General features: G+C 44.9%; 1 long non-coding RNA gene and 2 other non-coding genes across 3 annotated transcripts in view; 2 read left to right on the plus strand and 1 right to left on the minus strand.

The window, feature by feature from the left end:
• LOC126877048 (uncharacterized) overlaps positions 1-9,720 on the minus strand; it is a 150,231-nt gene extending 140,511 nt beyond the window's left edge. The window contains exon 1 of the long non-coding RNA XR_007694710.1: positions 9,338-9,720. This is a non-coding gene — a long non-coding RNA (uncharacterized LOC126877048). The remainder of the gene's footprint in view (positions 1-9,337) is intronic.
• Positions 5,675-7,597, plus strand: LOC126877066 (small subunit ribosomal RNA). The gene has a single exon (XR_007694728.1). It is a non-coding gene; the product is annotated as a small subunit ribosomal RNA (ribosomal RNA).
• A 1,263-nt stretch (positions 9,721-10,983) lies between the features above and the next one.
• Positions 10,984-11,138, plus strand: LOC126877055 (5.8S ribosomal RNA). The gene has a single exon (XR_007694717.1). It is a non-coding gene; the product is annotated as a 5.8S ribosomal RNA (ribosomal RNA).
• The last annotated feature ends 1,879 nt before the right edge of the window (positions 11,139-13,017 follow it).

Below are 13,017 nucleotides of genomic sequence, written 5' to 3' on the forward strand. Positions count from 1 at the left end.
TCATCCTCCGGACCAACGTGACCGGGACGTTGGAACTTAGAATTTTTTCGCCCCGTTACGAAAGTACCGAAAGTTCAACTCGAAATAACTCGCTAAAAAGCGTTATAACGTATCGAAATTTTGCGTGAAATCGTTACGTTTCGACGAAATCTAGTCGAAAGTAGCGATTTCACTTTATTTTTTTAAAAAATTTCATCCTCCGGACCAACGTGACCGGGACGTTGGAACTTAGAATTTTTTCGCCCCGTTACGAAAGTACCGAAAGTTCAACTCGAAATAACTCGCTAAAAAGCGTTATAACGTATCGAAATTTTGCGTGAAATCGTTACGTTTCGACGAAATCTAGTCGAAAGTAGCGATTTCACTTTATTTTTTTAAAAAATTTCATCCTCCGGACCAACGTGACCGGGACGTTGGAACTTAGAATTTTTTCGCCCCGTTACGAAAGTACCGAAAGTTCAACTCGAAATAACTCGCTAAAAAGCGTTATAACGTATCGAAATTTTGCGTGAAATCGTTACGTTTCGACGAAATCTAGTCGAAAGTAGCGATTTCACTTTATTTTTTTAAAAAATTTCGTCCTCCGGACCAACCTGACCGGGACGTTGGAACTTAGAATTTTTTCGCCCCGTTACGAAAGTACCGAAAGTTCAACTCGAAATAACTCGCTAAAAAGCGTTATAACGTATCGAAATTTTGCGTGAAATCGTTACGTTTCGACGAAATCTAGTCGAAAGTAGCGATTTCACTTTATTTTTTTAAAAAATTTCATCCTCCGGACCAACGTGACCGGGACGTTGGAACTTAGAATTTTTTCGCCCCGTTACGAAAGTACCGAAAGTTCAACTCGAAATAACTCGCTAAAAAGCGTTATAACGTATCGAAATTTTGCGTGAAATCGTTACGTTTCGACGAAATCTAGTCGAAAGTAGCGATTTCACTTTATTTTTTTGAAAAATTTCATCCTCCGGACCAACGTGACTGGGACGTTGGAACTTAGAATTTTTTCGCACCGCTACGAAAAGGCCGAAAGATCCCCTCCAAATAACTCGTTAAAAAGTGTTATAACGTACGAATATTTTTCAAGAAATCGTTATAACTCGATAAAATACGTCGGGATTAAGCGTTTATATCGTCGGCAGACGGATATAAAAACGTTTGGACCGACACGACCGGTCGTTGGAACATAGAAAAATTCCGAGCCGGTACGTTGGGACTTAGAAAAATTCCGAGGGCGAAAAAGTTTTTTCGAGTTTATTCGTTAAAAAGCGTTACAAGGTATGAATTTTTTTGCATAAATCGACGTAACTCGACGAAATACGTCGGGATTAATGGTTTATTTCCGTCCGAGAACGATTTTTAAAAACGGACCTATGCGGCCGGTCGTTCGTACTTGGAAAATTTTCGGACCGAACACTCTTTTTCGATTAATTCGTTAAAAAGCGTTATAACGTACGAATATTTTTCAAGAAATCGTTATAACTCGATAAAATACGTCGGGATTAAGCGTTTATATCGTCGGCAGACGGATATAAAAACGTTTGGACCGACACGACCGGTCGTTGGAACATAGAAAAATTCCGAGCCGGTACGTTGGGACTTAGAAAAATTCCGAGGGCGAAAAAGTTTTTTCGAGTTTATTCGTTAAAAAGCGTTACAAGGTATGAATTTTTTTGCATAAATCGACGTAACTCGACGAAATACGTCGGGATTAATGGTTTATTTCCGTCCGAGAACGATTTTTAAAAACGGACCTATGCGGCCGGTCGTTCGTACTTAGAAAATTTTCGGACCGAACACTCTTTTTCGATTAATTCGTTAAAAAGCGTTATAACGTACGAATATTTTTCAAGAAATCGTTATAACTCGATAAAATACGTCGGGATTAAGCGTTTATATCGTCGGCAGACGGATATAAAAACGTTTGGACCGACACGACCGGTCGTTGGAACATAGAAAAATTCCGAGCCGGTACGTTGGGACTTAGAAAAATTCCGAGGGCGAAAAAGTTTTTTCGAGTTTATTCGTTAAAAAGCGTTACAAGGTATGAATTTTTTTGCATAAATCGACGTAACTCGACGAAATACGTCGGGATTAATGGTTTATTTCCGTCCGAGAACGATTTTTAAAAACGGACCTATGCGGCCGGTCGTTCGTACTTAGAAAATTTTCGGACCGAACACTCTTTTTCGATTAATTCGTTAAAAAGCGTTATAACGTACGAATATTTTTCAAGAAATCGTTATAACTCGATAAAATACGTCGGGATTAAGCGTTTATATCGTCGGCAGACGGATATAAAAACGTTTGGACCGACACGACCGGTCGTTGGAACATAGAAAAATTCCGAGCCGGTACGTTGGGACTTAGAAAAATTCCGAGGGCGAAAAAGTTTTTTCGAGTTTATTCGTTAAAAAGCGTTACAAGGTATGAATTTTTTTGCATAAATCGACGTAACTCGACGAAATACGTCGGGATTAATGGTTTATTTCCGTCCGAGAACGATTTTTAAAAACGGACCTATGCGGCCGGTCGTTCGTACTTAGAAAATTTTCGGACCGAACACTCTTTTTCGATTAATTCGTTAAAAAGCGTTATAACGTACGAATATTTTTCAAGAAATCGTTATAACTCGATAAAATACGTCGGGATTAAGCGTTTATATCGTCGGCAGACGGATATAAAAACGTTTGGACCGACACGACCGGTCGTTGGAACATAGAAAAATTCCGAGCCGGTACGTTGGGACTTAGAAAAATTCCGAGGGCGAAAAAGTTTTTTCGAGTTTATTCGTTAAAAAGCGTTACAAGGTATGAATTTTTTTGCATAAATCGACGTAACTCGACGAAATACGTCGGGATTAATGGTTTATTTCCGTCCGAGAACGATTTTTAAAAACGGACCTATGCGGCCGGTCGTTCGTACTTAGAAAATTTTCGGACCGAACACTCTTTTTCGATTAATTCGTTAAAAAGCGTTATAACGTACGAATATTTTTCAAGAAATCGTTATAACTCGATAAAATACGTCGGGATTAAGCGTTTATATCGTCGGCAGACGGATATAAAAACGTTTGGACCGACACGACCGGTCGTTGGAACATAGAAAAATTCCGAGCCGGTACGTTGGGACTTAGAAAAATTCCGAGGGCGAAAAAGTTTTTTCGAGTTTATTCGTTAAAAAGCGTTACAAGGTATGAATTTTTTTGCATAAATCGACGTAACTCGACGAAATACGTCGGGATTAATGGTTTATTTCCGTCCGAGAACGATTTTTAAAAACGGACCTATGCGGCCGGTCGTTCGTACTTAGAAAATTTTCGGACCGAACACTCTTTTTCGATTAATTCGTTAAAAAGCGTTATAACGTACGAATATTTTTCAAGAAATCGTTATAACTCGATAAAATACGTCGGGATTAAGCGTTTATATCGTCGGCAGACGGATATAAAAACGTTTGGACCGACACGACCGGTCGTTGGAACATAGAAAAATTCCGAGCCGGTACGTTGGGACTTAGAAAAATTCCGAGGGCGAAAAAGTTTTTTCGAGTTTATTCGTTAAAAAGCGTTACAAGGTATGAATTTTTTTGCATAAATCGACGTAACTCGACGAAATACGTCGGGATTAATGGTTTATTTCCGTCCGAGAACGATTTTTAAAAACGGACCTATGCGGCCGGTCGTTCGTACTTAGAAAATTTTCGGACCGAACACTCTTTTTCGATTAATTCGTTAAAAAGCGTTATAACGTACGAATATTTTTCAAGAAATCGTTATAACTCGATAAAATACGTCGGGATTAAGCGTTTATATCGTCGGCAGACGGATATAAAAACGTTTGGACCGACACGACCGGTCGTTGGAACATAGAAAAATTCCGAGCCGGTACGTTGGGACTTAGAAAAATTCCGAGGGCGAAAAAGTTTTTTCGAGTTTATTCGTTAAAAAGCGTTACAAGGTATGAATTTTTTTGCATAAATCGACGTAACTCGACGAAATACGTCGGGATTAATGGTTTATTTCCGTCCGAGAACGATTTTTAAAAACGGACCTATGCGGCCGGTCGTTCGTACTTAGAAAATTTTCGGACCGAACACTCTTTTTCGATTAATTCGTTAAAAAGCGTTATAACGTACGAATATTTTTCAAGAAATCGTTATAACTCGATAAAATACGTCGGGATTAAGCGTTTATATCGTCGGCAGACGGATATAAAAACGTTTGGACCGACACGACCGGTCGTTGGAACATAGAAAAATTCCGAGCCGGTACGTTGGGACTTAGAAAAATTCCGAGGGCGAAAAAGTTTTTTCGAGTTTATTCGTTAAAAAGCGTTACAAGGTATAAATTTTTTTACGGGAATCGTTCTATCTCTATTAAATACGTCGGGATTAAACATTTTTATCGATTTTTTCAAAAAATTAGCGTTCGTCGAACTGACACGACTGGGATATTTTTCTAATTTTTTCGTTAATTAACGTTACAAGGTATATATTTTTTTGCATATTTCTACTTATTTTAACGTATTGTAATTGATTATAAACTTATTTTTTGTCCGTATTCGATAAAAGAGTATGTTTACTGATGCAATTTTTCGGTGAAAAAAAAAATTAATTTTTTGGTAAAAATGCATTTCTATTATGTTAATAAAACGTCTGGTAATGTATTTCGATGGTTGGATATTGGCTTTGTATAGTAGTGATCGAGCGTTCGCGAGACTAAGTTCCAGCGTCCCTTCCGAACGGTACGTTGCTACGGAGGTTTTGCACCGTAAGCGCGCGGCCGCTAGCCCGGCCGGCGCCGGCCTTCCGGCTGGCGCTTTCGTATCTATAAGAGAGACGTCGAGCCGGACGGTTCGGTCGGAACAGCGTTGAGCGCGTGGCTATTCTACGGCCTCGGTTGAGAATTCAGTCACCGCTCCTCGAGTCTTAGTGTATTTTACGCTATTTCTCGACTGTTCCTCCGTTCTCGTTCTGGTTTTTTCTCTACACTGCTGCGCCGCGGGTCGCTGTCCTGGACGTAATGACCAAATATCGTGGCAAGGTTCCCCTGAGTCGGGAAGCTGGTGACCTGTGTGTACGTATTCTAACAAAAATTGTTAGATGCGTGTGTGCTTGTACTAACTGAGCATCGATTCATTCAAAAGAGTATAACCGTCTGCTTTCTATAAAAACTTCTGCTTTCGCAGAAGTATCCGATGAGGCGGTAGGAGCGTACTATCTTTGCGTAGTATGTCTTCTGCCGAAAATGTTCTACCGATTGAAAGAATATTCTTACGGTATGTCCAGCGCGACGCACTGGGATACGCGCTTGTTCGTTCAGCGTGAGGTGCGTATACGTGCTTTACCGCTAAGATATTCTAATAAGTCTTTTTACACGAAGACAGCATTATGGAAATGTTCCTTTAGAAGTACGATTCTAAACATTTTATATAAGACTATGAGAAAGAGAGAGAGAGAAGAGAGGAGGTGGAGTTGAGAATTACAAAGTGGCTGCGAGCGGCGTTCGAAGATTATTACTGAACTATGGGTGTATCTCGAACGTCGCTAGGAGATATATTTTATAGATATATCTATCTTAAGAACGAAAAGTCTCGTCGTACGGTGCTTACGTCCCACCTACGACACGAAGAGAACTTAAACGAAATTTATAAGAATTGTTATACGAATAAGATCCCTGGTTGATCCTGCCAGTAGTCATATGCTTGTCTCAAAGATTAAGCCATGCATGTCTCAGTACATGCCGCATTAAGGTGAAACCGCGAATGGCTCATTAAATCAGTTATGGTTTCTTAGATCATACCTACATTTACTTGGATAACTGTGGTAATTCTAGAGCTAATACATGCAAACAGATTCCGACCAGAGATGGTAGGAATGCTTTTATTAGATCAAAACCAATCGGTGGCGGATGGCTCGTCTGTCCGTCCATCGTTTGTTTTGGTGACTCTGAATAACTTTGTGCTGATCGCATGGTCATCTAGCACCGGCGACGCATCTTTCAAATGTCTGCCTTATCAACTGTCGATGGTAGGTTCTGCGCCTACCATGGTTGTAACGGGTAACGGGGAATCAGGGTTCGATTCCGGAGAGGGAGCCTGAGAAACAGCTACCACATCCAAGGAAGGCAGCAGGCGCGCAAATTACCCACTCCCGGCACGGGGAGGTAGTGACGAAAAATAACGATACGGGACTCATCCGAGGCCCCGTAATCGGAATGAGTACACTTTAAATCCTTTAACGAGGACCAATTGGAGGGCAAGTCTGGTGCCAGCAGCCGCGGTAATTCCAGCTCCAATAGCGTATATTAAAGTTGTTGCGGTTAAAAAGCTCGTAGTTGAATCTGTGTGTCACAGTGTCGGTTCACCGCTCGCGGTGTTTAACTGGCATTATGTGGTACGTCCTATCGGTGGGCTTAGCTCCTCGCGGGCGGTCCAACTAATATCCCATCGCGGTGCTCTTCACTGAGTGTCGAGGTGGGCCGATACGTTTACTTTGAACAAATTAGAGTGCTTAAAGCAGGCTACCTTCGCCTGAATACTGTGTGCATGGAATAATGGAATAGGACCTCGGTTCTATTTTGTTGGTTTTCGGAGCCCCGAGGTAATGATTAATAGGGACAGATGGGGGCATTCGTATTGCGACGTTAGAGGTGAAATTCTTGGATCGTCGCAAGACGGACAGAAGCGAAAGCATTTGCCAAAAATGTTTTCATTAATCAAGAACGAAAGTTAGAGGTTCGAAGGCGATCAGATACCGCCCTAGTTCTAACCATAAACGATGCCAGCCAGCGATCCGCCGAAGTTCCTCCGATGACTCGGCGGGCAGCTTCCGGGAAACCAAAGCTTTTGGGTTCCGGGGGAAGTATGGTTGCAAAGCTGAAACTTAAAGGAATTGACGGAAGGGCACCACCAGGAGTGGAGCCTGCGGCTTAATTTGACTCAACACGGGAAACCTCACCAGGCCCGGACACCGGAAGGATTGACAGATTGATAGCTCTTTCTTGATTCGGTGGGTGGTGGTGCATGGCCGTTCTTAGTTGGTGGAGCGATTTGTCTGGTTAATTCCGATAACGAACGAGACTCTAGCCTGCTAAATAGACGTAACTTATGGTATCTCGAAGGCCCCCGGCTTCGGTCGGTGGGTTTTTACTACCAACGTACAAACAAATCTTCTTAGAGGAACAGGCGGCTTCTAGCCGCACGAGATTGAGCAATAACAGGTCTGTGATGCCCTTAGATGTTCTGGGCCGCACGCGCGCTACACTGAAGGAATCAGCGTGTTTTCCCTGGCCGAAAGGCCCGGGTAACCCGCTGAACCTCCTTCGTGCTAGGGATTGGGGCTTGCAATTATTCCCCATGAACGAGGAATTCCCAGTAAGCGCGAGTCATAAGCTCGCGTTGATTACGTCCCTGCCCTTTGTACACACCGCCCGTCGCTACTACCGATTGAATGATTTAGTGAGGTCTTCGGACTGGTGCGCGGCCAATGTGATAAGCATTGCCGATGTTACCGGGAAGATGACCAAACTTGATCATTTAGAGGAAGTAAAAGTCGTAACAAGGTTTCCGTAGGTGAACCTGCGGAAGGATCATTAACGATACGATACCAAAAGAATTTGACTTGAACACATATAAAAACTATGAAATATATATCACAATGGTCGGTAAGGAGCCGTACTCCTCCTGTATCGACGAAAGTATATACGACGTATTAACAAGCTATATACTTTAACAAACGAAAACGCCAGGGAGCTTGGCAACCTCCGTTGGCACGAATAGAAATATTCTTAAGGAGGAGACGACCCTCCAGCTACGGAATTATACGAAGAGAAGGTGGCACTCTCTCTCGATCATCGGGATGAAGAGATATATATATACAAGTATAAAAACGAAATGCGAATGAAACTTATTCGAGGCGCCTGCGTGAGGTCGTAAACAGAAAGACCCGCCGTCTCCGAATAAAACATATAACATATAATATATATATATATGAAATTCTAATAAAAGGGAACTCTAGCTTCGAAAGAGCCAACAAAAGTTAAGGCTCGATATCAAACGAAAAAATTACGATGGAAACCAGGTGTAAAGAGAAATGCAGTCGTGGCGCCTGCGAGAGGCCGTACACAGAAAGACCCGCCGTCACGATCTCGTATTTCGTATTTGCATCGTGGAAACCGTACAAACGAAATATAAAAGTCCATGCAAACTAATAAGAAAATCTCTAAAGTGCCTCGTGTCGGAGTGATCATGCTCGCCTATTCTCTTCTATGTTTCGTGGTCTGTGTTGCGTTTGTTCTCCTCCTAGCAACGGGACATATCGAAGACTCCTCTTTGGGATCGAACGAAGCGTCTAGAACGAGTCGACGAGAGCGAAAGAACTTGTAGCGAGTCGCGCAGAGCGAAAGGATACCGATATACATCTTCGAAGGTTCTCTTCGAAGATCCATGGATACCTTCTGCGTCGACTTCTCTCGTCTCTTTCATCGAAACTCTCGTCGTTCTCGAAACGTGCTTCCTACCCAAAGGGCGTGTGCTCTTCGTATGTCGTTTCGTTCGAAATAACGAAACCACGTGTAACATACTCGTGGATCGGGTAACCTAGAACGAAGACGCATCGCGTGGATGTTGGCCCGCTATGCGACGATGACCGATGATGATGATGATGATGATGATGATGATATGATGATGATGTCGATGTCGACGACGACGACGATGAAGACGATGTGTAGCAACGATTCGTAACTAGTCTAGCCGAAGTTCGTTCAGAGGGGAACGCCGCCGGCTTCGAAGCCTCGATGTCGTGAGTCGGACACCCGTGCCGTCGCTAGAGTTTTTCAAACTCTGCTTCTGGATATTGGGACGAAAGACCGCTCGAGGACGACGACAGCCGTGCGTGCGTATCCCATCGAATTTTTTTTACACCACCTGAACGAGACTAAAGTTTCGTCTAGTTGATCGTCTACCGTCGCATAATGTATATTATATACCGTTCAGAGGGGACCGGCTGTCTATCCTCGTTGTCGTGAGTCGGACACCCGTGCCGTCGCTAGAGTTTTTCAAACTCTGCTTCTGGATATCGGGACGAAAGACCGCGCGAGGACGACGGATGCGAGTCCCATCGAATTTTTGACTTACACACTACCTGAACGAGACTTAAAGTTTCATATTATATACCGTTCAGAGGGGACCGGCTGTCTATCCTCGTTGTCGTGAGTCGGACACCCGTGCCGTCGCTAGAGTTTTTCAAACTCTGCTTCTGGATATCGGGACGAAAGACCGCGCGAGGACGACGGATGCGAGTCCCATCGAATTTTTGACTTACACACTACCTGAACGAGACTTAAAGTTTCATATAATATACCGTTCAGAGGGGACCGGCTGTCTTTCCTCGTTGTCGTGAGTCGGACACCCGTGCCGTCGCTAGAGTTTTTCAAACTCTGCTTCTGGATATCGGGACGAAAGACCGCGCGAGGACGACGGATGCGAGTCCCATCGAATTTTTTATTTACACACTACCTGAACGAGACTTAAAGTTTCATCCAGTTTGTCGTCTATCATCGCATATATAATATACCGTTCAGAGGGGACCGGCTGTCTATCCTCGTTGTCGTGAGTCGGACACCCGTGCCGTCGCTAGAGTTTTTCAAACTCTGCTTCTGGATATCGGGACGAAAGACCGCGCGAGGACGACGGATGCGAGTCCCATCGAATTTTTGACTTACACACTACCTGAACGAGACTTAAAGTTTCATATAATATACCGTTCAGAGGGGACCGGCTGTCTTTCCTCGTTGTCGTGAGTCGGACACCCGTGCCGTCGCTAGAGTTTTTCAAACTCTGCTTCTGGATATCGGGACGAAAGACCGCGCGAGGACGACGGATGCGAGTCCCATCGAATTTTTGATTTACACACTACCTGAACGAGACTTAAAGTTTCATCCAGTTTGTCGTCTATCATCTCATATATAATATACCGTTCAGAGGGGACCGGCTGTCTATCCTCGTTGTCGTGAGTCGGACACCCGTGCCGTCGCTAGAGTTTTTCAAACTCTGCTTCTGGATGTTGGGACGAAAGACCGCGCGAGGACGATGGATGCGTGTCCCATCGAATTTTTGATTTACAAGACACACACTACCTGAACGAGACTAAAGTTTCATCGAGTTTATCATCGCATAACCCGTTCGGAGGGGACCGGCTGTCTATCCTCGTTGTCGTGAGTCGGACACCCGTGCCGTCGCTAGAGTTTTTCAAACTCTGCTTCTGGATATCGGGACGAAAGACCGCGCGAGGACGATGGCTGCGAGTCCCATCGAATTTTTGTTTTTTTTTTTTTTTTTAAAGAAAAAACACCACCCGAACGGAGATGTGTTCTATCTTTCGTCGATTTTTCATGCTTTCAGTCGGTCGCGTGGTCGCCATCCGTTCGGAGGGGATCGCCGGCTTCGAAACCTCGATGTCGTGAGTCGGACACCCGTGCCGTCGCTAGAGTTTTTCAAACTCTGCTTCTGGATATTGGGACGAAAGACCGCTCGAGGCGGACGGCCGCGCGAATCCCATCGAATCTTTACTATCACCCGAACGATGGAGAGATGCACGCGCGCTGTTTCTTGAATAATTGGACGAGAGAGTAGAATCAAACACATATATAACATGGGCTAGCCACCGTGCTTACTCGTTCGCGAGATCGTGTGCTGTACAGAGGATTCAGAATCGGGTGTATATATCCCCGTCGTTTCCTGACGAACGGAGCTTCGATCTCGATGGTTGTTATATATCATAATGTACTTTACGCCCGGCCGGCGAACGCGCGTATCTTCGCGCGTTCGTCGTTTTCTTTTTTTTTCGAACGTTTTTGTGTCGTCAATCCTATGGCGACTTCTGCGCGTTCGATTCCCGTTGGTCGAACGTGACGGAACTCGGCTTCGCTAGAACCGAGAAGAGTACATTTGAGTATTGAACTGTTGTAAATTTATAAAAGATTACCCTGAACGGTGGATCACTTGGCTCGTGGGTCGATGAAGAACGCAGCTAATTGCGCGTCAACGTGTGAACTGCAGGACACATGAACATCGACATTTCGAACGCACATTGCGGTCCACGGATACAATTCCTGGACCACGCCTGGCTGAGGGTTGCTCACGTAAACCTAAGACTGCTTGCGTTGCGTATCGTTACTCTCCGTATCTGTCTCTCTCTGTCCCTTCTTGCCTTAACAACCCGCCGTCGTTCTTCTTTATATAAGAGAACGTTTCAGAGTCGGACGAAGGTACAAGAACGAGGATACGAATAAGAGCGGACGGAGAGAACATACGCGACGTACGAGCGATTGTTGGACGCTCGTCGGCGTTCGTCGCGGTCGTGCAGAGACCGTGCAAGTCGTACGCATGCTCGATATATAATCTATCGTGTTCACGGGAGACTACGAAACTCTACCTCTGTCTCTCTCTGTCCCTTCTTGCCTTGACAACCCGCCGTCGTTCTTCTTAAAAATTATAAGAGAACGTTTCAGAGTCGGACGAAGGTATACGAAGGGATACGAATAAGAGCGGAGAGAACCGGTCACGGACCTGCGTGAGTGCTCGCGGCGTCGTGAGTCGTCCTTACGAGGGCGACCGCCCGCTTATGCACCGCTTCGTGTATCGGTTATCGAACGTATATACTCGTAGTGTTCTCCTCGTGACCGATTTTTTTTTCATATCAGGCGATATATGCTACGTTTGCCGGTGTTCGACGCACGAAGGTCCGCGCCCCCGACGTCGTCTTAAAAGAATATTATATTTGGCGAGACTGAGAGAGAAAGCAAATATGGGAACTCGGTCGAGAGAGGAGAGAAGAGAGAACCAAAAAAAAAACCTAAACTCGATGGCGTGCGAAACTTTGCCATAATCTACCGTCTTTTCTTAAGACTCTCGTACAGCCCCAGGGATCGAATGCCCACTCCGTCTCTTCGCGAAAGCGACTGACAACAACGAGGACCGTCGCATCGATGGGTCGTCGTTGCGTTTTACACGCTCTGTGCTTTTTTACAAGCCCCGAAAGTATCAGCCGTAGATCCGGGAACGCACACGCGAGATTTCTTCGAGCGCTCTGACGACTTAGGGAGGTATGATCCCCAGCGTCGCGCGGAGATCGGAGAGTACACGTACTCGTATCGGGACGAATTTTCCCCGTCGTCGTGTATCTCTCTGCCCGCGCGCCTGGCTCCCGAAAAGCCACGTTCGTCGGAAATCTTACATATTATATATGTAACGCGTGTGCGAACTAGCGTGTGTCTAAGATCGGCTATACACGGGTGCTGCTGTAACTACAAGCTCGAGGTGTTTTCCGCAGCGTTTCTGTACCCGAGGAAGATGCGCATGTGAGTCCGTTACGAAGTTGTTCGTACGGTCGTCGTCGTCGGAGAGATCGTAGACGAGGAAGAAGACGATCCCCTTTGGCGAGGCTCGAGAAAAAAACTTTGAGAGAGACGAGGTATACACGCGCGTACGACTATGTCGTGCGCGCGTGTGATTTTTTTTTTATGGCAATTCGACGCTTCGAGAATAGAGAAAAGAGAGTGTTGGTCATCCCATGCCTCTTCGTCGTCTATCGCTGGACCGCGCATCCTAACGTCGCGCCGGTCGTCCAGTCCCCGAACACACACACCCACCCGACGGTACGTCTCGCTCGCTTTTTCACTTGCGTGAGTTCCCGTACCGGGAACCGCTGGAATCGTCGAGAGAAGAGAAACGGCTGTAGGAGAAAAAGAGGACGGACGTTAAAAACCGGACGATCGTTACACGGATGTCTTGCGTGAGTCTTAGCTCGAACATGATACGACGAACGAAGTTTGGCACTTTGGCGAGATGCATAAAACGCTCGTACATACATACATACATATATATTGTATATCGAATAGAGAGTGTTCTCCTTCTATTCGAATTTTTTTTCTCTTTGAGGCGATTTTCGCACAGAGAAATACACACACACACACCACCTTCTCTCGCACCGAATCTTTCCGAGCTTTCGTTTTCT

Source organism: Bombus huntii, unplaced genomic scaffold (genome assembly GCF_024542735.1).
Source record: "Bombus huntii isolate Logan2020A unplaced genomic scaffold, iyBomHunt1.1 ctg00000114.1, whole genome shotgun sequence".
In the NCBI taxonomy this organism is placed as follows: domain Eukaryota; kingdom Metazoa; phylum Arthropoda; class Insecta; order Hymenoptera; family Apidae; genus Bombus; species Bombus huntii.